The 26,410-nt window shown below is 36.0% G+C and overlaps 1 protein-coding gene across 13 annotated transcripts in view; it reads right to left on the bottom strand.

Moving 5' to 3' along the window:
- The window catches only part of NAALADL2 (N-acetylated alpha-linked acidic dipeptidase like 2), a 1,514,274-nt gene that overhangs the window by 1,053,024 nt on the left and 434,840 nt on the right, over positions 1-26,410 (bottom strand). The gene's annotated exons all lie outside the window — the stretch shown is intronic.

Genomic DNA, 26,410 nt, shown 5'->3' with positions numbered 1-26,410 from the left:
AACACTAAACCAAACTTCAGAAACCTCAGAAGTTTTTTTATAGCTGTCCACAATGTATATGGATGTGTGTGTGTGTGTATGTAAATATAAGTTTCAATACTAACAAAGTGTTATGTGCACACTCTCTTTTCCCTTTGCCTGTTTAATTCACATGCAGCAATTCTTGAACCCTGTCTGGGTTTAGGGCCCTTTTATGTGCTCCCTGATGTCCCTTGCCAACTCTGGAGTTGCCTTTTCACCATGACCCTCATTAAATTGGATTGTGAGGGCTGCTTAATTGTTTCTGTCTCTGCAAGCTGTTATTCCAGAGGCCATTTCTGTGTTCTCACTATATCCCTAGCACCTAGCACAGTGCCTTGTGCACACCGTGCCTTTAACTAACGTTGCAAGGATGAATAAAATTACCATCATCAGAGAGGGTGAATTAAAAGTTCTCAAAAGAAAAAGGGCAAGGATTAGCAAAGATGACAATAGAAAGTATTTCAGGAGGGAAAAATCAAAGTTCAAAAGTGAAAGCAGATGGGGGAAGGAGACAGGTCTGCCTGCAAGAGCAAAAATACAAGTACCAGAAGGATATGAAAGATGAGGACAATCGTTAGAAGTTCCCCCAAAAAATAAAAAAATAAAAAATAGCAAGGGCAGGGGAAGTAAATGAAAAGGAGAAAAAAAGTAACTGCATTCATTTATCGAAAAAGCAAACAAAAAAAAATTGGTGACATTAGCCAGAGCAGCTTCACCGAATGGTTAAAAGTAAACTGACATAACTATAAAACTTATGAAGATTATCAAAAAGGATGGTAGTTGGAGAGAAAATCTGTAGTGATTAATGACTCCTCTCCAGGCATCCTGAGCCACTGCTGTAAAAATTACTAAGTATGGTTTTAAACAACTTAGATGGCAGAATAGAAAGCAACATGTCCAGCCAGGTCACCAGTTTGTATTTCCAACATTCTACTCCTACAGGGATCTCCAAAAAGGGAATGGACTAAAAAGTCTGTTAGAATTGTTGTCTCTTCTCTCTCACTCAGTTTGAGGGTTCTACCTGGAAACTACACCTGGAGAGGAGAACTGGTTGAGGCTTGAGGTGGGCAGTGATTATAGTGCTTATTATTATTTGGTTCTGGCTTTCAAAGGAAGGTATATGTGTTTGAAGTTAAAATGGAAATCAGCTTTACTCATCATCTTAATTTGCTTAAACTTCCATTTTTACTTAGGAAACTACAAAGAAGAAACTAAAAGCAACTGGGGCAGGCTGACACCAACATCCTTTGCGGTGCTAATTAAGCCCCTTGATTCCATGGGAAAGGGGGAACTGTAACAAACAAGCCATGCTGACACCAGCAAGTCTGCTTATCTTCATCAGACAGGCCCATTCCTATACATTCTGCCTGGGAAGTTTTTGCAGAATTCTGGTACCCAAGGACACCCTGCCCCAGACAATCACGTAGCTCATGTCCTCCTTACCAGCCCCTCCCTGTTCCCCCATACACTTTTTTGGTCTATGCAGGTATATAAACTGTCTCCCCACCTCTTTGCCTTGAGCGGTAACTTCCTTTTAGTTCTACTCCCACTTAGCCCATAAACTTATTCTGCACCTTGGTTTTCAGAGTCTATTTTAACTTTAATAGTGAGAATTTGAGGGAAATTACGAAGTACTTATTCAAAATCCCTAACACTGAAATCCCACATTATGGAACATGAGTCCCTTGGTATGTAAAATGTCAGAATAGCATCTAATTAAGTACACAGACCTGGTACTTATTGGCTCAATGAAAAGTGGCACACAAGGAGATCAAGTAGAAGTCATCAATATCCATGGAGAGAAGGGACTGGAGGGAAATGGATTAGTGTACTCCAAACCATATCCTGCAAGCTCAAAAGCATGTGCTCCATAGAGACTGGTTGCAATTTGCCGAAATCCAAAGTGTTGGGAGGAAATTCTATACTCAGCCACCTGGATAAATCTTTGAAATCACAGATCCAAGAATTAGGTGGATGTGTTGCCTTTTCAAGTACTTGCTTGTAAAGAAGTGTTTGTTTATTTTATTTATTCATGTACTTTCTAGCAAAGCAGACCTAGTTCACATCCAAACACACTCCAGTTATTAAAAGTGTTGATCTGTTTCCTCATTTATAAAATGGGGCCCAAGTCACTGTGTTACCAAAGTATTAAATGAGTTAGTGTTTAAATGGTCAACACTGTGCCAGGCTACTAGCCGGATGGTTAGTTTCTCAAAAGCACCCCAATACCAATCTCCAAGCCCAGACAATACCCCCACCCCCAAATCTGACAAGTATTTCTAAATGTTGGGGGTTGATATCATACAAAATTTCCTAAACTGGGCTTGCTTTTCCTAAATTCCTTTCTTGATCACATAAAGCTGTCAACAGTGTAAACTGCGATGAAGTTTGCAACTTGACAGTATGAGCCATAAGGCTTAAGATTCTGGCATTTCATCGAATAGTTTTCTAAAGATTCTTCATTGAGTTTGGAACTTATTGATTATGGGATTGTCTGACCCTCATAGATGCCAAATACTTTTGAATCCCACCAGGAAAGAGATAGATATGTAAGTGAGGAGAGGGAAAAATACATACTATAAAAGAAGAATTAAACAAGATTTCCACATCCTTAGGAATACTAGCTGTTTTAGTTTGCAAGCTGTGGGATGCAATATATCAGAAACAGAAAAGCTTTACAAAAGGGAATTTTTAAAGTTGCAAGTTTACAGTTCTAAGCTCATGAAAATGTCCAAATTAAGGCACCAACAAGAAGTTATCATCACTCAAGAAAGGCCGATCAAGTTTAGGATTTCACTCTCAGGTGGAAGGGTACATGGTGTAGTCTGCTAGCTTTTTTCTCCCAGCTTCTTGTATCATGAAGCTCCCCCAGGGGCATTTTCCTTTTTCATTTCCAAAGGTCTCTGGCTGGCTGTGCTCTAAAGCTTTTTCCAAAATGGTTCCCTCTTAAAGGATTCCAGTAAGTAATCCCACCTTGAATGGAAACCATCTAATTAAATGTTACCATCAACAATTGGGTGGGTCACATCTCCATGGAAACTATCAGAAAGTTCCCACCCAGCAATATTGAATGAGGATTAAAGGACATAGCTTTTCTGGGGTCCACAACAGAATCATACTAGCCAAACATAGTCTTCCTCCTCTCTTCTGGATTTGGGTAAATCCTATTTTCTCACCCACATGTCCTAGACAGAAATTTAGGATTTATTCTTCCCACTCACCTACATTCATACTCACAGAGTCATATCAATTCCATGTGAAATTAACCTTTAACTTTCCACTTCCCTATAGGAGGCCAAGATTATTTCCTGCCCAGAAGTTAATACCCTAAATGGAACCTTCACTCAAATCTATACTTTTTATATCTCCAACAGTGACCCTCCTAAAACATAGCTAAATATGCTACCCCTATGTTGGCACATGTTACATACCCTCACAGCCTACTCAATAATTTCAAATGTTATAACCACAATTTTCCATATTGCCAACTCCTATCCCTCCCTTCACATTCAACTCATTTTATTAAGGCTTCCCTGACATCTCCAAGCCCTTTTTTTTTTTTTTCAATATTTTTAATGACAAATCCTCACACACACAGTCTATACATGGTGTACAATCAATGGTTCACAGTCGCATCACATAGTTGTGTATTCATCACCATGATCATTTTTAGAACATTTGCATCACTCCCCTTTAGATCAACAAGGCTTTCTCAATCCCTTGATGCCAGATTCCAGCTGGGAATTTCATCCCACATTTCTAGGGGGGTTTACACCTCTGGGAGTCATGTCCCACATAGAGGGAATGACAGTGGATTTACCCGCCGAGTTGGCTTAGAAAGAGAGGCCACATCTGAACACTTATGAAAAAAGAGTTCTCTGGGGATGACTAATCTTAGGCCTAATTTTAAATAGGCTCAGCTTATCCTTTGCAGGAATAGTTTTCATAGGAGCAAATCCCAAGATTGAGGGCTCAGCCTATTGATTTGGTTGTCCCCACTGCTTATGAAAATATCAGAAATTCTCCAAATGGGAAAATTAAATATTTTCTCCTTTCTCCCCAGTCCCCCAGGAGACTTTGTTAATACTTCTTTATTCACTGTCCAAGTAACTCTGGGATATATCGGGGCATCACACTAACCTGGACAAACCAACAAACTCTCACACCCTATTCAAGATTCCATGTACTTATAGTGTTCAACTAAACTGACCATGCAAGTTAAATTAGGTAATGCACTACCCAAAATTTAAATTTTGCACTAAATAAACATCTCTCCCTTGGAAGTTGAAGTTTTAAAAGATAGACGTTGAAGTTTTAAAAGATGGACAATATCCTCCTTTACCCTGTATTCTAATCTACCTTCATTCATATCTCTAGTCAAAATATGATTCCTTTTTCAACTTCTTAAACAGTTCCAGTATGGGGAACTGCTGACTTTCACATGCTTCAAAGTTCTAACTCTGAGCCTCAGGTGTCACATAATTACCCAAAGTTTCTGGGAAGAATCAGGTATATACAAACAGCTCAAGTATCTCAGAATTTAGAAATAAGAGGTACAACTCCTGAAGATATGTGACTGCTGTATAACAGCTTATAATCTAGGACACTTTACAATAGGCCCAAATCTGATAACCCATGCTTTCAACTTCAATTCACTGAGCTTTTATAATATAGTTAGGCCATATGACTGAGGCCTAATAATATTTGTTTTTTTTTGTTCCTGATGTTTCACTTAACATACAGCCCTTAAGGTTCATACACCCAGTTGCATGCCTTACAACTTCATTCCTTTTTGTGGCCAGCTCAGTAGTCAGTTGCATGTATATACCACAGTTCCCCCTTCCATTCCTCAGTCATTGTACCCTTAGGCCGCCACCATCCATTGTGAATCAAGAATACTGCTGCCAGTGTGCAAATGTCCATTCGTGTCCCTGCTCTCAGTTCCTCCAGGTAAATACTGAGCAATGGCGTTTCAGGATAATATGCCAACCCCACTTCCAGTCTCCTGTGGAGCCACCACACTGCCCTACAAAGGGCTGCATGTCTCACTTCCCTACAGGCAGTGAATAGGTACATCTCTTTCTCTGCATTTTCTCTAGCACTTGTTTCTTTCTGTTCATCTTTAAACAGTTGTATTCACACATCATACAATCCAACCTAAGTAAACAGACATGCTTTCACCACACAGTGAGTTTCTTAACTTCTCTATGACTCAACGTCCTCATCTGTTACATAAGGATGATAACAAGGATAATAAGTACTGACCTTGGAGAACTGTTGGGAGGATTACAACTGTAAATGAGTTTGTAAATGTGAAACACATCGAAGAGTGTTTGTTCCATAATAATAATTATATTAGTATATACCGTCAGCATTTAGGATATGAAAACCAATTAGTCTTTAAAATCTAATTTTAAAAGGCAGGATTTTAGAACTATTGTGCCAGAAAATTATATGAATCACATTTTTTAATGTAGAACAAGTAATCCCTATCTTTCTTAAGTTTTTACCTTGATTTCTGTAAGGAATTCTTGATTTCTAAAAGGAAAAAATGGCCTGTGTATTCTTAGGTTTACACATGGCACAACCATGACTGAAGACAGAGCCTACTCGACTCTCAACAGCATTCATTTAAGGAAAGCTGAGAGGGTCTGTTTGTATTGATGCATTAATGGTTATAAAATTTTTTTCCTTAAAAAAAAGGAATGTGATCATTTACTGTAATGGAACCATATAACCACAGAGGCATACATGGACAGAATTTTCAAATCTTTAGCATTTTAACAGTTTTTTAACATGCTTTCATCTTTAACATTTATGACCATGGAGAAACAAAAAGAACATGGGAGGCGGTCCTTGGGGACAAAGACAATATCACGCATTATACAAGTTTCAAGTATTGAAAACAGAGAGCAAGTCATAGATAAAGCACTGCAGATGAGGTCAGCATGCATCAAGGGCAACACTGGAAGCTAGAAAGCAAGGTGTAGTGCCTTGAAAATTCTGAGGGAAAAATTGTTTCCAACCTAAGATTCTATACCCAGAAAAGAAAACATAATGGGAACTAGTATACAGGATTGAAGACTCCATACAGGTGGCATACAGAGTCACTGGGCTATTCCAGAACAAGAGGACTGACAGCTCCGAAAGGGTTATCTTAAAAGGATAAAATTGCTAGACTATTACAATTGTCTTCAGACAAATGTGTGCCTACCATTTCCAATACTGTCTAACGCTGTGTCAAGGCATAATCCAATGTTTTCAGCAAGAAGCGAGCAATAAGAAGCATAAGATCGTAAAGTAAAGGAGAAATTTTATCTTTGCAGATGGCATGCTATCTGGAAAACTTAACAGAATCCATATTACATTTTTACAAGCAATAGGAGAATTTAGTAAAGTAGCAAATTATAAAGCCGACCAACAAAAAACAGTTAAAAGATAAAATGAAAGGGAAAAGCAACATACAATATCAAAATAAAATACTTGTGGCTATTTTTGCCAAAATAGAGAGATAGGGGCCAGATTTACTCTCCCACTAAAAATATGGGAAAAATATATGAAACAATGGTTGACAAGGAATTGAACATCAAATAATAAGGGACCGTGACACCTAAGATATAGACATCTCCAAGTATTCTTGGTATTCTAATACCAAGAGCTCAACACAATAATAAACACATAATCATATTTACATTTCTGTACATGCGCTTATAAAAAAAGCTAGACAAATATTTGAAACTTACTCAGTGTTTTTTAACTTGTGGGCAATAGTATCCTTTAGATACTATTATCTAAACTCTTAGGTCGCTATCATTTTTTCTCTATCAAATTGCTACATAAACTTAAAAAAATTGCTAGTGATGGGAAACAAAGGAAAAAACTATTTCTTTCAGTAGGAAGAATCATCCATTAAGGAGGAAATAAGATAAACCACAATTAATGGTTGGCAAGGAAAACATTGTCATTTTAACGATCTTTCCACAGCAGTTTTATTAAATAAAGAAGCAAGAAACCATATAAATGATATGCTAATGCACACATGCACAACAAAAAAGTTGCTTAACAATTTATTGATGTTTTGCAGGTAAGTTCACATAATTAAGACATACAATGACTCATCTACAAATAACAGACATAGAGATGCCAAGTTGGAAATCAGGTTGAAATGAGTGATACTACAAAACATTCTAATTTGCTGCAGGGAATAATGCTATTCCATAATGTGAAAGAATTGTGTAATAAGACATTAAACACATGCTTGTAATCATAGTATACAGTAATGTATAATTTATAGGGAGATCCCATGAATTATTGACCTAAATGTCAGAAAGTTTTAAAGTAATATAATCTTGTTAGCAAGCTCAGCCACATCCAAGCATTTCTACTGAAGCTAAACTTGCTCCAGTAGCACAAAACTACTTCTCAACACCAGAAAAGGCATTTTCTCATACATCTCTCTAGAAGCATAGGCTGTGGTAGCCATCTAACATCATTTGAAAAAGGAAAAGTAGTTAAGAAAAGTTTAAGTGTATATTTAATATTAACATGGAATATACATGCACACATGCACAAATACTTGACTAATATAATAGTTCGATGATTTTAGCCTTAACTGCGTAAGGGGAATTTTAAGGAAATCATTAAAGGAAATGTAATCAGGAAATTAGCATTTAAGGGATTTTTGTAATAGTAAAATGTCACAAAACTGTAATCCAGAAGTTAGGATTTAAGGGATGATTATGATTACTGAATCATTAAGTAGATATTCCTTTTTACTTTCTGGTATATTCAAGTAGACAGAGAGAAATACCTGAACTCTCTAAACTCTAATCCAGCTGCCTTGATCTCTGATAGTTGTATAGCCTTTATCTTGTGCCCTTTGTGATTGTAAAAACTTTGTGACTAACCTTTACTTGTACCTATTTTTTATCTGTTCCTTTGATTTTAGAGTCATATGATCACTAAAGAGTACCCCTAATGTTTATTAATGAAGGGTCTTGGGTCAGATCAGGACTAACCCACCCCAAGTCCAAAGTTATCTTGATAACTGAAGTTGGATCTAACCAAAATGGGCCTGCTTGACATGCACAGTAATTTAGACTTTAACCTATTGGTGAATTATACCACATTATAATACTAAAATCACACCTATTATCATATAAGACCACCATTTTCTTACATTCATTCTATGACTAAGCATGCAATCAATCTGTGCATGCTCAATAATTAAATCACCTCTAATTACATCATCTGGGGCCATTGTGCTCATTATCTTAAAACCTGCACATCTTTTAATGCTATAAAACTATAAGAATGACTAGAGTTCAGGGAGCATCTATGCTCCTGCTTGGCATTTAGTAATAAATTCTTTCTGTCGTGGAAACCCCAGTGTCTCAGGAATTGGCCATTTGAGTGCATGGGCACAAGAATCCACTGCCTTTGTCTGGTAACAGAAAGATATATGCATGCTAATTGTCTGATCCATGCATAGAAATATAATGCTATATTTGGGAATTTTTAGGAGACGTTAACAATCTACAAGTACAACCCGAGAACGCCATTGGAGTGAGCTAGGATGATTCTTCTCTATCATCTTTTAAAAATACACTGAAAACAATATATATTAGCATGTAGAAAAATCAATTTCCTCAAACAGCGTTTATGAAAATGACCAATCCTGAAAACATAAGTTTCAGGTCCATGACACAGAAATGATTTTTCTTAATCAGCTCTGATAAAGTTTTGTAAGTGTAACCCATCAGTTATACAGGGAGGTAAAATATCTTCTAGCCTTCAACATCTTCCCTTTACCTTCAAGAAAAGACAACAATTAATGCCAACCATGATGTAGGAATTTGGCAAAACTAACTAAATGAAAACAATATGTAACAGCTTTTCAGGGGGTAAAAACTTCCTCTCACTAACATTGGGAGCCAAATGCACACAGGTAAAGCTCAGGTAAAAGGTGAGGTTTCTCATTGTCTTTAGAAGCATTCCATTCTTCTCCCTTAGCATCTTAAAATGTTAACAGATGAACATGTCCAGAACAAACACAGCAACTATTAATAATTAATAATCATGTATTACAATTAAATAATCCTAAATGCCTTGGTTCCAATACATGAAGTGTGAAAAAAAGTAGTAGTCAGCAATAACAAATTAATTACAGAGTATTAGAAAAAATTATCATGTTGTTACAGGTTTTTTTCTTTTTTCATTTTTAATTTCGTTTTCTTACTTTTCCTTTCTTTTCTTTTTTCTTTCTTCTTTTCCTTCCTTTCTTCTCTTTTTTCTACTCCTCTTCCTCTTTCTTTGAATAAAGTCAAAGTGGCTAAACAAACTTTCCTAGAAAACTGTTCTAGGAAAACTATTTTTGTTCAACATCTTAATGGGCCACTGGTTTCTAGTGAGAATGTTTTCTTTCTGAAAGCTCCTCTCCTGCTTTCCTGCTGATTCTCTGCCAGCTCTCATTGTTAAAGAAAAGGAGATGAAGGATTAAAGTCTCCAGTCATCCCCCAAGCAGCTAGTACTTACAAAAGACCTTTCTCTAAAGTGAATGGCTTCTGTCTTTCCTACAGTGACCAGATTTATGAAATAAGAAAAAAGAGAGAGAACAAAAGCAGGGAGAGAGATAAACTTAGTTTCTCATGAAGAGCTTTTGAGGATACTGGCTGAGTGGGAAGAAATCTACTAACGTAAAACATCCCAAGATGACACTGGAAAATACGGTGTCTGATCATCTTGGGCATGTGAGCAATTTTAAGGATGAATAAATATAAAAATAGAGACAGACGTGCCATAACTAAAGTTAGCTTGAAACAGTTATTCTATCACACCTCCTCTAACACTCTGGTCTCCCTAAATCCTAACACGTCAATACATTTTTTTCTTCCTTAACATTTATAAAAATATGCAGGGCAAACATTGCCTTGTTTTCTAACTCTCCAGGTCCATCTTTCGAGTATTTCTTAGTTGCTGTTTTTAGATCTGCCAGATTCATAAGAGTTTAACAAATACTTGGTGATGTATTAATACTTGATGACTGATTAATTAAAATACAAAATTAAATTTCAACTTTCTCCCAAAATGTTTACAATAAAATTAAGAGAGTGCATAATGGAGATAATTTATTTAAAAAGTTTATAGAATCCCGGCTTTCCTCTTTCATCAAGTTTCCTACACATTTAACAGATTTCCAGTTTGAGAGAACATTAGTTTCTTTAGTTTTCTTAAAAGCTAAGAAAGTTGTGGTGGCCTGTCTAAAATAATATCATTTCACAAAAATTCACAATGGTTGAAGAACTTGTTTGTGATTGGATTACATCTATTAATACCTAGTTGAAATAAAAAAGAAATAATGAAAACAACAAAGAAAGCATAAAATATGTCAGGATTCTTGGAAAGCAATTGATATCACTGAAGTTAATTTTAAAGAGACCTTTCTACTTTTTAATTTAAGTTTTTTTTAGGGCATCACACCTTTTGGACTTTACCCTCAGACAGTTTTGTTTGGCTGGGACTTCATTATTTACAAAGGGGATGTGAAAGCCTTTAGATGAATTACTTACTTTCCTGTTCACCAGAGGGCTCAATTCTAAGAATATCACAATAAATCTTTACCATTAAATTAGCATATTAGAACTGCTTTGAGTTTCAAAGTATTAATGAAACAAAGGCAATTCAATTAAATTCAGAAATTTTCTAATATCAAGAGCGTCAAAAGAAACAAAGTCACAAACACAAACATAACTGCAGATTTGTTGAAAGAGAAACTGCAAGAATAGAGAGATCTGAAACCCAGAAATTGGAGGTAGAGTCTCAAAATGGCCAGCAGCTTAAAAAAGCAATTAGGGGTTTCAAGTAGGAAACTACAATGATTTGTTGACATTTAAATTTGTTTGTTTTATTACAGAGAAGTGTCTTAAAAAGTGAAGATAGATAAATATTGGTTAGTATAGTATATTTGTCCATTTTTAATAGGCCCAAGACCAGCTTATTATTAAATGTCACCGAAACACTTTGTCAGAAGTATCCCAGTTTTTCAGAGTTCGATCCTTGGTCAATTTTTATCTTTTCAAAAGTTCCTGAAACTTTTCAGGAAGAGATCACACCCGGTGACTCTAACACAGGTGGCTTTTTTATTTAACAAGAGAAACTTGCCTGTATCAATATAAGGAAGCAATTAAAAAAATGTCTACCACACTCTCATACTGTTGGTGGCAATAAAAATGGGTGCAGTCTTAATTTTAAAAATAATTTTTAATCTAGGTAAAATGTGTGTAAAATAAAATGTGCCCATTTTAAGTGCATTGTTTATATGAGTTTTGATAAATGTGAACACCCCTGTAAGTACCACAACTTACAAGATCTAGAATACTTCTATCACCTTAAGATATTTCTTTGTGCCCTTTCATATGTAAACTCTATCCCCCTGCCTTTCTTTGCCCCAGTCAACACTGATCTCCTCTCTGTTATGGCATATTACTTCGTCCTTTCTTGAGTTTCCTAGCATATGGACTCTGTTATCTCATGCAGTTTCAGCAGGAATCCAGAAGTTCTGGTGCTCATGAGGTTGCAATCAAGGGAGTTTCAGTCAATCAGGGTTTGACTGGGGGCTGGAGAAGATGCTCCCAACAGCATCGCTTCTTTGTTGGATGTGGACAGGAGACATCAGCCAATTGTTACAGGGACGACACCACCCCCAGCTGTTGCAGGACGCTCATCCACATGGCAGCCACCTTCCTCCTGGGTGTGCTGTCAAAGAGAGGCAGCAGGAGGAAGCCAGATGCCTTTCATGACCGAATTTCCAACATCACACACCCTCACTTCTGTCTTAATCTAATCATTGGAATGAGTCACCTCCCACCACTTGAAGAAAGGAGGATTAAAGAATTTACGGACATATATATTTTTTAAAGTTAGAATTAATATCTTATTGTCATTTATAATCAGATGTTAGTTGGGTTTATAGTCATCATATGCGATCTTTCCTTTTTTGTAGATGAAAAAAAAAATTACAAGTTCAATTTTAAACAGGTGATGGCTGGTTGTTTCCAGAAAACATGATTACCTTAATTTTTTAATGGTGGCTTCTAGCTTTTCCTTATCAGCCCCAGAAAATTCATCTGCCCTTTGTCCATTTTTATAAAACTGAAATGTTGGCATGTGTTTGACGTCACACTGGGTGGCAACATCCTGACAGTCACTTACATCTACTTCAAGGAACAACATTTTTCGGAGAGGGAATGGAAGAAAGGCCAGATTATTTCACAGGGCCCACACCACGTGGCTGAGCAATCAGTACTACAAGTCTATCTCTGGCTTCTTTCAAGGCTGCAAAAAAACCCTTCCTGGCTGCCGATCTGCCGCACCATTTTGGCCATTGAGGGTCTGATGATCGACTGCAGCATATGCCAACGAATACCCAAAGAGTAAGACTCAGGCTGGGCTGTGAACATGTTTTAAACCTACTAGATGAGTTTCGGGCTATTATAAATAAAGCTGCTATGAATATTTACACTACAAGAAATTTTGGGGGGATACATGTTTTCATTTCTCCTAATTAAATAGCTGGAATTGTAAGTGTTGGGTCATATGGTAAGTACTAGGTTGTTTTCCCTCTTAACGTTGAAATCATTTTATAAGGAAAGAATGTTTTATAAAGTTTAATAAGAATTTTCCTTAGAAAGACCTAGGAAGAAAAACGGTGGTAAAATTAGAAAGTTATAAAACTTAGATGCTTAGATGTCCTATTTATGAGAAAAGGGATAAATGTCACCCAGCAGATATTTCCCAGCTTGTTTCTTACACACCCATACTTTTACAAAGAATAATGCAAGTGTCAAGACCTCCTTGTTGATTTAGGGGATTTTATTCAGAGAGGGAAAACAGCAGGACAATTCTGTCTGAGCTATGGAAAAAAAGCAGACAAGAAGCACTGAGGAAACACCTTCACTCTCCAGAGACTTAGCAGAATGAGAAAATGATCTTGACATTTTGCTCTTTTCATGAAACAAAACTGCAAAGCATTTTGCTTTTATGAAACCATGAATATATGCTCTTTAACAAAAATTCCCGCAGGAAAAAAAATAAATAATGAATGATGCTATTCCCAGAAATAAACAGTATTCACTTCTAATTACATATCCGACAGAGCAAGAGAGGGAGGGGAGCAGTTTGGGTAGATTATATAAATAAGACATAGATGTAGAAAGGCATATATACATATACATAGAGAGAAAGATATCTCTATCTATCTATCTATCTATGATATAGGTGTAGGGAGGTGTGCATATGTGTGTGTGTGTATACCCTAGGCATGAATATAGATATAAATGCTATAATGCACATAATATTTTATAAATTTTTTTTTTTTGTTAAAATTATACAGTGAATACTCTTCTAATGATAATTTTGATGGACTCTGTAAGGAGAGAAAGGTGGATCCGTGTCCTGGCCATCATTTACTCCCAGTGTGACCTTGAACAAGTTACTACATTTCTCTGAGCCTCAAGTTTTTTTTTTCCCATGAATCAGAGATAACAGTTGAACCTCCATATGGGTTGAGGTGATAGCCAGATGTGATAATGCAGAGCCTGACCATAGTAGCCTGTAGTCTTATTTTGCCAGGGCTGCTATGACAAATACCACTCACTGGTTGGCTTAACTAATGAACATTATTGTCTCATGGTTTTAGAGGCTAGAAGTACAAAGTCAGGTCTCAACAGACCATGCCTCCTCCGGAAGTCTGCAGAGTTCTGTTGCCAGTTTGCTGCAATCCTTCCAGGCCCTTGGCTTGCATCTCTGCCTCTGCCATGTGCTGATCCACTTCATTCTCTCTGGATTCTGACTTTTGAGTCTGAATTTCCTTTGCTTCTAAGGTTTTCACCCATATGGATTAAGGGCCATTCTTATTCAGTGTGATATGATCTTAGTCATAAGTGAGTCCACACCTTAACCAATGAAAATATCTTCAAAGGTCCTATTTACAAACAGAAAGAATGTTTTTTTAAGAGGTGAACATATCCCTTATAGGAGACATAATTCAATTCCCAACATCTCTGTTAACTTGGATATTATAAAGGTTATTGGCTTTGTCTCATTGTTATTATAAAATTTATCAACTATTGTAATGCATAGTTCTGAGATTGCATCAAGTCATATAGGATCTCCTATATCTGTTCCCCAATTTTTTAGGGGGGGGGTGCATGCTATCCCATGTAACATATCCCATCCTACAGGTTACATTTGTATGAACAAGTATAAACAAGAAGCTCCAGCTGGGAAATCAGAGATTTTTTTCCCTTGGAATTTGGATTTAGGACAAGAGAATTCAGCTAGACTTGTAACTCAAGAGCTATGTGCAAGGGCAGACTCAGCCGTAAGACCAGGAACTATAGAACAGCTATTCACAGAAGAGAGTTTAATGAGGCACACTTGCAGGAAGAATCAGAGATGAGAGATGGAGAGAGAAATCAATTCGGATTACCCATGGCTCTTTAATTCTCACTTTCAGTCATGCCAAAAGCCTAGCCTTTTTGTTTCATGAGCCAATGGCTTAACTTTCTGTACCAGGATACAAACTCTTCCTACCTCAACAAATGTGCAAAGAACCTTTCTCTTTGAACCCACGTGGATTTATAAGGAAATGGTTTCCATGTCCTGTTCTGTTACTTTCTGTCCCCTTAGTCTGACCAAGGATATTGATATTGATCAGAGAGAATGAAAAATAGCCTTTGGTGAATGAATTGGTGAAGAACTTTCCTAAAGAGAGCCATTTAGGATGCTAAATGTGCTGTGAGACTAGTCCATCTCTTCAGGGGAGGACTGGGGAAATGTTAACTTTGAACCCCAAATCTGGTGAGAAAAAGTTCCACAGGAACTTTGCAGAGAACTTTGATATGGAAGCATTGTAAGGTTAAAAGGAAGAGTGCCTGGCTCCTGCTTGAGAAAGCCTAAACAGCAAATGCCCAATCTAGAAGGCTGGAGTTTTGAATATTATACAGGCTACCCTATTAGCTATCCTGCTGGCAGGCAGGATAATATACTATTATATTAATATAATATATTATTATATTATTAATACTATAATATACTATTATCCTGCCTGCCAGCCCGAAGTGTCCATTTACAAATAGTGCCCAAAGATGTCCATTTACAAATCTCTCAAACCTAAGGAAATGTTCATATTACGTGGAAAAAGGGAATTAAGGTTGCAGGCACAATTAAGGTTGCTATTCAGGTGTCCTTGAAATGGGGAAATTACCCTGGATTAACTAAGAATAACCAATATAATCTCAAGTGTCCTTAAAAGTGGGAGAAGGGCAGACAGAAGAGAGGGTCAGAGAGACGCAATGTGAAAAAAACTTGATTCTCCATTGCTCACTTTGAGGCTGGAGGAAGGGCATAAGCAAAGAAATGTAGGTAGCTTATAGAAGCTGGAAAAGGCATGGGCCTTGAGAAAGGAATGTAGCCCTGCTAACACTTTGACCTTAGTGCAGTAAGACCAATGTTGGATTTCTGACCTTTAGAGCTATAAAACAATACATTTATAAATTTAAGCTATCATGTGTATGGTACTGTGCTATATTGGCAATAGAAAACGAATACACCAATGTGCCAGTTTGAAACTTATATACCCCAGAAAAGCTATGCTTCCTCATTTAATATTGTTGAGTGGGATCTTCTGGATGAAGTTGTTTCCATGGAGATGTGACCCACTCAATTGTGGGTGGCACCTTTTGATCAGATTATTTCTATGGAGATATGTCTCTTCCCATTCAACATGGGTCTTAATCTACTTACTGGAGTCGTTTAAGAGGGAACCATTTTGGCAAGAGCTTACAGCCAACATAGACAGAGATGTTTGGAGATGCAGAAAGTAAACACCCCAAGAAAGGTGCTTGAAACCAGAAGCCAAAGGACCAGCAGCCCAACCATGTGCCTTCCCAGCTGACAGAGGTGTTCTGAATCTATCGGCCTTTCTTGAGTCAAGGTATCTTTATCTGTATGCCTTAGTTTAGACATTTTTATAGTCTTAGAACTGTAAACTTACAAATTAATCAATTCCTTTATAATACCAACCCATGTCTAGTATATTGCATTCCAGGAGCATTAGCAAACCAATACAACTTGTATATCCTAATTAAGTGACTATAGGACTGTTCTGTCCCATGAGAGTGGGTGGAAAAGCCATGGCATCTGCAAGGTTTTCATCAAGGGAAGATTGAACCTACTAAATAAAGTTTAAGGGGGCAGTAAGAAACAAAAAGGAATATAGGTTTTGAAGATTTTATAGGTGATGCTAGTTCAATGTGCTAACAGACTTAGAATAAATTTCCTTTAATTAATTACTTAGCTAATTTAGGCCAGTCAGGTTGAATTGGTTTCTGTTGTTTATAATACCAAGTAGTTTTGATGACTAGAAGTGTTAAGGATAATTATCCCAGCAACAGGTAATGCTGTGGTTAGGCAGGACTGTTTGAATACCACAGCACTACTCCAAGGGTAGAATGATAAGATTTTTAAACAGAAATAAGCAATAAAACACATCACATAGAGGACCTCATTTTATCTTTCCTGTTTTTGTCTACCAAAGCTGCCAGAATGCAACACACCAGAAATGGATTGGCTTTTTATTTACTTAACAATTTATAATTCTTCAGAGGAAAGGCAGCTAACTTTCATCAGAGGCTCTCTGTTATATGGGAAGGTACATGGTGACATCTTCTGGCCTTCTCTCCTGGCTTCTGGGTTCTAACAGCTTTCCCCAGGACAATTCCTTTCTGTATGTCCAAATGTCTGGACTGACCTGAGAGTGCTGAGATGAGGTATGCTGAACTGCTTGGGCTGTGATGAATTGAGCTCTCTTCTGACCTCCCTCTTTTAAGCCTCCAACTAATTAAATTAAACATGATTCATTGTGGAAGGCACTCTGCTAAACAATTGCAGATATGAATCAGCCATAGATGAGTTTCACATGCTAATATTTCAAGCCCACAGCAACAGAACTAGTTACCATCACCTGGCCAAATTGACACCTGAACCTAACTACCACACTTGCAAAACCCTCCAGAGAGTTAATCTATTTTATACAATAAGAAACTGAAGTTCAAAAAGTTAAATAATTTTTCTAAAGTCATAGGTTATGGAAGTGGCATTCAAAGTGTAATCTTTCTGATGCCAAGTCCCACTGTGTCATTCATTCATTCACTGAGCAAATGTTTATTGATTTCTTACTATATACCAGGCACAATGATACCTAGTTTGGTGACATTTAATGAGTTCTCACTATATGCCAATTAATTTACATAAATTAATTCACATAATCCTGGTATGATTATTCCCATTTTGTAGATTCACAAAAGGGATTTAAAAAAACTCACTTAAGGTCACACCACTCCTAAATGGCACAGCTAGGACTCAAACCAAAGCACTCTGGTTCTTACTGGCTCTTAACCACTTATCTCTAGAGATGTGCTCCCTCATGGGTGCTGAATATACAAACACTCAGAGAGACCCAATGAGAATGAAGCAAACAAATAAATGAGTAATTAATAATTATAACAGGGCTATGTAAGAAAAGAGCAGGATGCCATGTGAAAGAATAACATGATGTCAAAAGATGTTTAAGGTGGTATGCCAATTTGAAGCAATTATGTACCCCAGAAAGCCATGCCCTTTAATCTTCATTCAATATTGATAGATGGGACCTTTCTAATCATTCCCATAGAATGTGACCCACTGAATTATGGGTGATAAATTTTGATTAGATGGTTTCCATGGAGATGTGTCTCCACTCATTCAAGGTGGGGCTGCTCACTGGAGCCCTTTAAGAGGAAACCATTTTGGAAAAAGCTTTAGAGGGCCAGAACCACCAGAGCCTACACAACCAGAAACCTTTGTAGATGAAGAAGGAAAACACCCCTGGGGGAGCTTTATGAAACTCGAAGCCAGGCGAGAAAGTTAGCAGATGTCACCATGTTCACCATGTATCTTGCCAATTGAGAGAGAAACCCTGACTTCATCGGTCTTTCTTGAGTGAAGGTAACCTCTTGTTGGTGCCTTAATGTGGACATTTTCACAGCCTTAGAATTGTAAATTTGCAACTTAGTAAATTCCCCTTTTTAAAAGCCATTCCATTTCGGGTATATCACATTCTAGCAGTTTTCAAACTAAAACAGATGGTAACATTTAAAAGGATAAAATTCAAGGTGCCAGCAATAGGAAAGTTTGAGGGGTTGGAAAGGAAGCATACCAGGCAGCACAAGAGAAAGCCTAGTGGTAGAAAAGGCCTTGGCCCTTTTTTGGAATTAAAGGAAGGCCAGTGTGCCTGTTGCAAAAATTTAGTTCAATAAGACTAAACAATAATAATTGTAGAAAGAAATGGACAGATTTAAGATTGGTTTTATAAATTTTTCAATTATTGTTTGAAATAGAATTCCCCCCATAAAATTATTTATCAAAATTAAAATATTATTTTCACAAAGAATCATGTACATTTAATAAAAGAAATTACTGTCAATGTCTTCCATTTATCTCTGCTGGAGGAACAGCATTGCCTTTGGTCACACAATGACCCATAGCCATAACTGAATGGCAGTTTTCCTAGTTGCAAAAACCAAGGCCTCTATAGCAGAAATACTATCAGATGGCTCACTTGGTGAATTCAGTTCTAATTTAATGATTACCTGATAAGTGATTTATCAAGAGCTAAAACCTAACTGAGCTTTTTAACTTTCATTGTTGTTTATAAGTAAAATCAATTATTTTGATACATGATATATAAACAATTAAAAATATCTTCATGTAGATTCCTAAACAGTATACATCATAAAGGAATTAGTCTATCTTCTCATAAATTTGCAATGTTGTATTTATTGCATATTTTAGACACTTTAATTATTTAAATATATTTAGACATAATCTTGAATTCAGAAGAAAAATCAAAATATTTCTGATATTTGATTCTGAGAAATGAATTACCTATAATAATATATTATTACCAAGAGTAAACAGTTACATGCTTTCATTTAAAATAGCTTCTCTCTATCCATTCATTAAAAATAAAATAAAAAGTAAGTCCTTATAATTATTAATTTTAATAAAAACATTGAATCTATATATATACATTTTCCATTGTTATAATTTTAATGTAACAATCATTACTAATAAATGACACACTACTAAACAAAATTATATGCAATTACAATAACAAATACAGGCAATGATTTGTCTAGGCAACTCTAATTGAACAAGATAATGATCCATTTAAATTATGATGGTGATTACTTCCCTCTACTTCAAGTCCCTAAGAATTATAAGAGGTGTTACAAAGAGAGAATTAATACCTATGGCTTGCTTATAGAAGATGTTAAGAATTGATAATTTTTTAAAAAGAAAATAACTAGACTTCAAATTTATTCTATAGAAGTTACTGAAATTCATCCTGACTTCCTCTGTGATTAAAAGAAGACAAAAAGGCAGATTCTAAGATGATATTGCAAAAAAGAATGAGTTGTGCATAAAGAACACCTTGCAATATTTTTCTCCTTAAGATAAAGCAAAGCAGGGAAATACGAAAGATGAATTGCTCTTATAAACTAAAAGAGCATGTTCTCTGTTAAGAGGATGTTAAAGTATCACTTCATTTTTATAAAGTGATACATATAAAATCTGTTGACTACTGAATTCCTGTTCATTAAAAATGTCTGGAACTCTCTAAATTTAAAAAATATTGGCATAATATACATTGCTGTATATTTGGGGGTCGGTGGTGTTTTGCAAATTTGCCCTCTAGGAATACTGCAGCCTTATGCTTCAGTAAGGAGTATAGAACATTTGCCTAACAAGAATTTGGGTTGGCAAAAAATCCTTCAAATGGAACATTTTAATTAGGGTCTTTCAGTAAGAAAAACTACAAGGATTTCTTTCTTTTTAACAGAAAAGAAGGAGCTATATGCTCTCTGTCTTTATAAAAGGGAAAATTTAGACACTTGGGAGAAAAGGCAAACCTGGTATTAATTATATCCATTTTTTTTTTGACGGTAGTAAAGTCTTCTAAAAGCATCTAACTGTAAGGATATAAATTACTTTAATCTTTTACATCCACTTAATGGCATTAACAGAAAGTACTTTCATAAAGTATACCTGCATATTATAGTTAAGTAGAAATACAGGGAGAGAGGAATTCTAGGTGAGCGTTTTTCACTTTTTTCATTGCTTTGTCTTATCAATTTATTTATGAAAATTTCTGTCTTTCCCCTGGAAATAAATCAAGAAAAACAATTAAGTACTACTGAAAAAGGCACTAAAATTGAATTGCAAAGCAAAATAAAATTCTCTAATCATTACAGTCATCTATCATTTTCTCTCCAGACCCTCAATTTTCCCACCATAATGCTCTTGACTGAGCATGCAAGAACAAGTCGCACGCTTTCCATACTTCTGGGCCTTTGCATGTACTTTTCCTGAACCTACACATACCATGGGTGAATTTCCACATGTCATTCAACACCCAGATCAGCTCAAAAGTCACTCATCTGAGCCAATTTTCCCCTGCACTTTCCCTCCTCTCCTGCCCTCAGTGTCTTCCTGGGGTTATATGTTCACCGATAGTTATTCATCAAATTTGTGAGGAGACGTTACAAATGTCTATGCATGGGCCAGATCAGCCCTGCCAAATCTTATATTTGGGCCACATGGCCGTGTTTCCTTTTTAAATTCTTCCAGTGGTTTTATATTACATGATTTCCCATACAATTCCAGATTTCCAGCTTTGCTGGAAAAGAATAAAAGACCAGACTACACTGGGTCCACATTATCAGTGGCAAAAAACTCCCTGGAATGGAGCAGCTCCCTTACAGTAGTCAGGAGCTCTTCGGTCCAATTTGGCACCTTTCAGCAATCACATAGTGTTATAGTACACTTTCCTTTCCTTTTTTATCACAGAGAACTACTTCTCGATACCTAGCCCATTGACCACACAATATTTTTATCCTCTAGTCTAAATGTCAGTTAACTTTGATACCTCTTACCTGTAGGAACATGAACGTTACAGATAATTCAAATCCATACATAATCTGTTATTGCAGTTATCTTTATTATTGCAGCCAATTTGTCCATAATTTCTTCATTCTCTCATTTCAAACTCTTTCCCAGGTGTGCCAAAAAATATCGATTCACCCTAACCCACCCCCCTCCACAACCATTCCTCTTCTGTTTAGTGTGTTAAACATACAATGACAAAAAAAGAGGCTGCCAGAATGGAAAACCTATTGAAAATTCCAAATTCAGAAAATTAATCCATAAATAATAAAATTAGTTTCAACAATGGACCATGTTCCTACCTTGCTCACAGATGACAGCTCCCTCCCCAGAAGTGAAATCGGAAGGCCCAGAGAAGTACTAGAAGTTCTACCGTGGGCTTCTGGGTCAGCAGACAACCAGAGTCACTGGGAAGCCAGCACACCACACAATTGCTGGAAACTTCTCCAGGTCTAGCTAGCTTGGAATTCAGTGACTAGTGATTCGTGTGCTCAGCCTGTCTGATAGCTCACTAGGGGAAACAGGCCTTTCAACACATGCAAAATGAAAGACATTGCATCTTTAAAACATGTAATCAAACTTTCTCCAGTGTCTGTGAGAGATGCAGAAAGAGCATGCACTTCTGTTTAAACACCAATACAAAGCAGAGCAAACATTATCCAATCATCGTATACCAAGCACCAAGCTAGATAACTTACCCAAATTTTTGTCATTACACTCTTCAACCTTGAGTTAGGAACTATCATTCATGTCTTTGTAAAGGAGAGGGTTGAATCTTAAAGTAAATGTGAAATATACTGCCTAATATCATAGGACTAAAAACTTAAAATTCTGAAATACATGTCTATATAAGTCTGATGCCAAGCATATATTAATTTTACTAAGCCATGCTGAACCTTCACCCAACCATTCAAATCTGCATATTCTCAGTCTCCTTAGGGGAGTGCAGTCTTAGCTAATGAGCATAAGGACACAAAGAGGAGTCAAAGCAACTGAGAATGCTTACCTGGGGTAAGGATAAGAGACCCGAGCACTGTTTGGGAATATTTGAAGGGTAGAACCAATTGTTCAGGGGCCTACAGCTCATACAGCTTGGTAAAGAGGGCTTTTAATGAAAAAATAACATAAAATTACAAATGCCTAATTAGTTATGAATGTGATTATTTGTTTAGAATGAGAATAAAATAAATCCCAAATTGTTAAAAGACTGTCAAATACCACATACATCAAAAATCCAGAAAAGTAAAAGAACATCATTTTTATTAACAGCCTGGCGCACCTTTTTCACACTCTTTCTCCTACATTTTTGGTTGCATATTCTTTAATTGCCTCTTTATAATAACGGTTTTGTAATATTTTCTATAGCAATAAATAGAGAAATAATCAGGACTTTTTGGCATGGTTGATTGAAATTTGTTTTTTTATTAATGATATTTAGAAAAGCTTCTTTCAGTTTCCCAATCTATCATTGGAAATGCCATGTTAATTTTTAGGATTGTTACAGATTAGGGAAAACTTCTATCAGTTTTCTTTCACATATGAATCATAACAGATACACTCAGTGTTTATAGTGTTGCTACAATTTTTTTGGTAATGAAAAGGCAGTTATTCTGACAAATGACATTTTGTGCAGATTTCATGCAAAACTAATTATCAGGAGGTGCAACGATAGTACAGTGTTAGAACTCATGTCTGCCATGCAGGAGACCTGGGTACGATTTACGGACCATGTATTACCAAAAATAAACAATAACAACAAAAAAATAAGAAAATCCAACAAACAATAAACAAAACAAAAATTCAACAAATAGTGCTACAATCAAAGGAATACTCACAGGCAAAAATAATGAAATGTGACTCCGCCATACAGCATACAACAACAACAACAAAAAAACATCAGGCAAATTGGAGGAGAAGGAAGTTTTACAGAAAGCTCATTCCAGCAGAAAAATGAATGAGCTGGAAAAAGGGATTGGAATTGACTAAGTGGTAAGCCTTGAACCAGACTGGACAGTGCCTGATGAGTGACAGGCTGCAGAGAGAGAGTTCAGCATTTCTAAGCGAAAGAGTGACTAGCCCTTATTCCTGTAGCAAGAAAAATAGAATGTATCCAAATAGGAAGGAAAGAAGTAAAACTATCCCTACTTGCAGACAACATGATCTCATATATATATATATTAAAAATCCAAAGCAATCCACAAGAAAACTGCTAGAGCTAATAAACAATTTTAGCAAAGTGGCAGGTACGAGATCAACAAACAAAAATCAACTGTTTCTATAGATATGAGCAATATGAAGAAGAAATTAAGAAAATGATTCCTTTTACAATAGCATCTAAAAGAATAAAGTACTTAGGAATAAATTTAACCAAGGATATAAAATACTGATATATTGAAAACTGCAAAACACTGCTGAAATTAAAGATGTAAGTAACTGTCAATGCATTCTATATTCACAGATGGCAAAACAATGTTTATAAGATGTTAGTATTACCCAAAATGATCTAAAAATGTGATGAAATCTCTATCAAAGTTCCAACAGCCTTTTTTGTAGAAATGAAAAAACTGATCCTCAAAATCATGTGGTACTGCAAGAGGCCAAAATAGTCAAATCAATACTGAAGAAGAACAAAGTTAAAGGACTCAAAAAGTCAAAAAGTTTTTTATTTAAAATTGTACTACAAAGCTACAGTAATCAAAACAGTGCAGTACTGGCATAAAAATAGACATACCAACCAATGAAACAGAGTTGAAATCCAGAAATAGATCTATACAGGCAAGGAGGATTGATATTTGAAGGATGCTAAGTATATGCAATGTAGAAAGAAGAATCTCTTTCACAAATGGTACTAGGAAAACTGTATTTTCATATGCAAAAGAATGAAGTAGGAACTCTACCTCACACCATATACAGAAATTAACTCAATAGTATCAAAGATCTAAACATAAAAGATAAAATTATTAAGATTTTAAAAGATAACCCAGGGACAAATCCTTAAAACATGGAATTTGGTAATGGATTCTTAGATATGACACCAAAAGCGCAAGAAGAAAGAAACAATAGATATGTTTTACTTCATCAACTTCTGTACATCAAAGAAAGTGGAGAAAGCAAAATTATCAAGAAAGTGAAAAGATAATCTACATACAGAATGGGAAAAGTATTTTCAAACTGTTTATCTGGTAAAGGTTTAACATTCAAAATAAAGATAAAGAACTCCTCAACAACAAAAAGACAAACAAACCAATAAAAAATGGGCAAAGGACTTAAATAGACATTTTACTAAAAAAAATATACAAATGGCCAATAAGCATATGAAAACATGTTTGGCAAATCAAAACCACAATAAGATACCACTTCCAACCCACAAGGATAGCTGTTATTAAACAAACAAACAAAAAAGGAAAATAAGTGCTCAAGAGGATACAGAGAAATCATAATGCGAGTGCACTGTTGGTGGAAATAAGATGGTGCAGCCACTGTGGAAAGCAACATGATGGTTCCTCAAAAAGTTAAATATAAAACTATGATACATGAAATGACACAGTAATTCTACTTCTAGGTATATACCCAAGGAAAATTAAAACAGGGCATCAAATAATACCTGTACACCAATATTTATAACAGCATTATTTACAGTTGCCAAAAGGTAGGAAAAACTTATCTTTGTGATAAAATGAATGGATATACACAATATAGTGAATACACACATTGGAATATTATTCAGTCATAAGAAAAAATAAAGTTATGAAATATGCTACAAATATGGAAGTACCTTGAAAACATTATTCCCAGTGAAATTAGCAAGACACATAAGAACAAATATTGTATGGTATCACTTATAGGAGAGGCTGGAAAGAGCAAATCTGCAGAGTCAGAGAGTAGGTGGGAGGCTCCCAGGGGATGGGGGGAAGAGGGATGGGTGAGTATATGTTTGGTGGATATGGATATGCTGTAAGCAAAAAAAAAAAATTGATTTTAAAAAGAAATGACTGAATATGCATGGTGTGTTCATAATTGAACATGTCCCATTACCTAGCATATTGTCAAGAGCAGAGAATATTGGCTAGAGAACTGTCTACTGACCAATTTTAAAAATCATGATTAGACATCCAAACCTCCAATGCCATTTTATTTTTAAATGCAGTTTTATTGAGAAAGATTCACAGACCATACAAACCTTCTGAAGTATTCAATCACTGGTTCACAGTACCATCACATAGTTGTGCCTACAACCCCATGATCAATTTTAGAACATTTTTGCTACTCTAGAAAAGAAATAAAAATAAAAAAGGAAACCCAAATCCTCTCATATCCTTTATCCACTCCCCCCATAGGATTGGTGTGGTCTACTTGCTACTGTTGATGAAAGATTATTAAAATGTTACTGTAACTATAGTTCATAGTTTGCAATAGGTACATTTATTTCAATATAATCCTCGATTATTAACTCCTTGTAAAAGTGCCATAGATTTGTTCTAGTTCATGAAAGAACATTTTAATACTTGTACGGTTAATCATGGACATTGCTTACCACAAGATTCATTGTGTTGTACATTTCCATGCTTCAACCTCCAACTTTCCTACTAGTGACATAAACTTCCCCCTTCTACCACATTCACACTCTACTCAACACTGTTAATTATTCTCACAACAATGTGCTATCATCACCTCTGTCCATTCCCAAATATTTAAGTTCAACCTAGTTAAACATTCTGCACATATTTAGCAAACACTCCCCATTCCTTAGTCTCATTCTAAATCCTGGTAACCTATATTCCATATTTTATGCCAATGAATTTACTTATCATAATTAGTTCATATCAATGTTTTGTCCTTTTGTGTCTGGCTTATTTCACTCAACATGTTGATGCTGTTGCATTCTTCAGGAGTTCATTCCTTCTTACTGCTGAATAATATTCCATCGTATGTATATATCACATTTTATTTGTGCATTCATCTGTTGATGGACATTAGGGTTGTTTCCATCTTTTGGCTTTGTGAATAATACCACGAAGAAAATCAGTGTGAAGATGTCTGTTCGTGTTCCTGCTTTCAGATCTTGTGGATACATCCCTAGTAGTGGGACTGCCTGGTCATAAAGCAAATCTACATATACTTAACTTCCTGAGGAACTGCCAAACCATCCGCTACAGCAGCTGCACCATTTCATACTCCCACTAGCAGTGAGAGAGAGTTCCTATTTCTCCACATACTCCATCACTTATAGCTTTCTGCTTGCTTAATAATGGCCATTCTAAGAGGTGTACAATATCTCATTGTGGTTTTGCTTTGCATTTCCCTAATAACTATTTCCACTATCATTTATTCCATACATTCCACC

The sequence above is a fragment of the Tamandua tetradactyla genome, chromosome 5 (genome assembly GCF_023851605.1).
Source record: "Tamandua tetradactyla isolate mTamTet1 chromosome 5, mTamTet1.pri, whole genome shotgun sequence".
In the NCBI taxonomy this organism is placed as follows: domain Eukaryota; kingdom Metazoa; phylum Chordata; class Mammalia; order Pilosa; family Myrmecophagidae; genus Tamandua; species Tamandua tetradactyla.
The sequence above is the reverse complement of the archived record's forward strand: the minus strand, read 5'-3'. Positions and strand labels throughout refer to the sequence as shown.